The following is a 3,048-nucleotide window of genomic DNA, read 5'->3' as shown; positions in this document are numbered from 1 at the left end:
TGGCAAATAAAAGCATACGAAAAAAACTTGTAGTCGAGGCTTTTCACGGGCTGCCAGGCCCCAAATTCGAGGCTTTTCATGGGCTGCCAGGCCACTGAGTTAAACCATTTCACAAAGCCTTTTAAGATGGTCCTCAATCCTTAACCAATCGTCGTTTTAACTTTGACAAGTTCAGGGTCTTATCAGATTGACTTGTCGAAGTTCAACGGGTCATACCAGGTTTACCTGGACGGAGTGACTTACTTAAAAAGGCAGGCTAACCCGGGGTTTTAGGTGTGTACACCAGGCTTCCAAGCCGTGGCTTGATAGCCTATTAGAAGTGTAGATTCTTTGTTCATTGTGATAGCAAAGAATCCCCAAGCAATATTTTGAGCTGTGCTGAGTGGGTGCCTATGTTTGAGTTGTTCTTTTGCAACACTCTCTTTGGCGCCGAAATAATTTGGCTTTGAGCCGATCAAGAGGCGTGACTATGGTTCGAATACGACCAAGCCCCCAAGTGATTTTTTGGTGGCCTTGCGCCGATCAAGAGGTGTAGCTATGGTTCGAATATGACCAAGCCCCCAAGTGATTTTTTTATAAGCTGAATCAAGGGGTAAGCCTGACGCCGCTTTATAAAATAGAAGCCCCCATGTAACCACACATGATGTAAGAAAAACAAGAGATACCCCGCTTTAGCTGAGGCTCCGGTTTATTATATTGATCATAATATATACATTGTCATAACTATGTACATAAGCAGAGCCTATGGCTCAAGTATAGTAAGGCCGAAGATGAGCGATATTCCACGGCCGGTGGGTCTCTTCCTCCGATTTACGTGAGTCTTTGTGCTCTCGAACATCTATAAGGTAGTATGACCCGTTATGCAGATTCTTGCTGACCACAAAGGGTCCTTCCCAAGGCGGGGATAACTTGTGCATATCTGTCTGATCCTGGATGAGTCGGAGCACCAGATCGCCTTCTTGAATAGTTCTGGTTCTAACCCGGCGGCTGTGATAACGACGCAGATCTTGCTGATAAATCGCCGAACGGGCTGCTGCAATGCCACGCTCCTCGTCCAACAGGTCAAGTGCTTCCTGTCGTGCCTTCTCATTGTCAGCTTCAACATACGCTGCCCCACGAGGCGAGTCATGACGGATTTCACTAGGGAGACCCGCCTCCGCTCCCTAAACCATGAAAAAAGGTGTGTAACCCGTGGATCTGTTGGGCGTGGTATTAATGCTCCATAACACAGATGGTAACTCCTCCACCCAACAACCCGGCGTCCGTTCCAAAGGAACCATAAGCCGGGGCTTGGTGCCTCTCAAGATCTCTGGATTGGCTCTCTCTGCTTGACCATTAGACTGGGGGTGAGCCACTGATGATACGTCAAGCCGGATGTGCTCACGTTGACAGAACTCCTTCATAGCACCTTTCAACAAATTGGTACCATTATCGGTTATAATACTGTGTGGAAAGCCAAACCGGAAGATCACCTTCTTGATGAATTGAACCGTTGTAGCTGCATCACACTTACTGACTGGTTCTGCCTCCACCCACTTAGTGAACTTATCAACCGCCACCAAAAGGTGGGTTTTCTTATCCTTGGATCTCTTAAAGGGCCCAACCATATCTAGCCACCAAGTTGCAAACGGCCAAGTGATTGGAATCATCCTCAACTCTTGAGCTGGTACATGAGCGCGTCGTGAGAATTTTTTACATCCATCACATCTTTTGACCAAGTCCTCAGCATCAGCATAAGCCGTCAACCAATAGAAACCGTGATGAAACGCCTTGGCTACCAGAGATTTTGAACCGGCGTGGTGACCACAATCTCCTTCATGGATCTCACGCAAAATTTCACGGCCTTCTTCAGGAGATACACAACGCTGAAACGCCCCTGTCACACTGCAATGATGTAACTCTCCATTGATAATAGTCATGGACTTTGATCGCCGGATTATCTGTCTGGCCAAGGTTTCATCCTTTGGCAACTCTCCCCGGTTCATATACGCCAAATATGAGATCGTCCAATCCGGGATGACATGAAGAGCCACCACCAGCTGAGCCTCCGGATCAGGAACAGCCAACTCCTCTTCTGTAGGGAGCCTGACGGACGGATTATGCAGCTCATCCAGGAAGACATTGGGTGGAACCGGTTTACGTTGTGAACCCAAGCGGCTAAAGCGTCCGCCGCTTCATTCTTCCGCCAGTCCACATGATCGACCTGATAACCTTTGAAGTGACCTGCAACAATATCCACCTCACGATGATATGCTGCCATGAGTGGGTCCTTGGAATCTCAAGTACCAGACACTTGTTGAGCCACCAGGTCCGAGTCACCGAAGCACTTAACTCGGCTTAGATTCATCTCTTTAGCCATCCGAAGACCATGGAGTAAAGCCTCATATTCAGCTGCATTGTTAGTGCAAGGGAACATTAAACGGAGAACATAACAAAACTTATCACCTCGTGGCGAAGTTAATACCACTCCAGGTCCCGAGCCCTCCAATTGCCTGGACCCATCAAAATGAATAGTCCAATAGGTATGATTCGGCTTCTCTTCTGGCGCCTGTAATTCTGTCCAATCATTGATGAAATCCACAAGTGCCTGAGATTTGATCGTCGTCCGGGGCATATACTTCAACCCATGAGGCCCAAGCTCAATAGCCCACTTGGCAATCCAGCCAGTCGCTTCCCTGTTCTGGATTATATCCCCCAAAGGAGCAGAACTGACCACAGTGATGGGATGACCCTGGAAATATTGCTTAAGCTTCCGGCTCGCCATAAAAACTCCATACACCAGCTTCTGCCAATGCGGGTACCTTTGTTTGGACTCAATAAGTACCTCATTGATGTAGTAAACCGGCCGTTGAACTGGATACTCCTTTCCGGCCTCCTTGCGCTCCACCACAATGGCCAAACTGACCGCACGGGCATTAGCAGCCACATATAACAGCAAAGGCTCTTTATCAACAGGAGCAGCAAGGACAGGCGGCTCGGCTAGCTGGCGCTTTAAGTCTTCAAATGCTTCATTGGCGGTGTCGCTCCAGACGAAATTATCCGTCTTCT

The sequence above is a fragment of the Aegilops tauschii genome, chromosome 2, assembly GCF_002575655.3.
Source record: "Aegilops tauschii subsp. strangulata cultivar AL8/78 chromosome 2, Aet v6.0, whole genome shotgun sequence".
Classification (NCBI taxonomy): Eukaryota; Viridiplantae; Streptophyta; class Magnoliopsida; order Poales; family Poaceae; genus Aegilops; species Aegilops tauschii.
Note: the sequence above shows the minus strand (reverse complement) of the source record.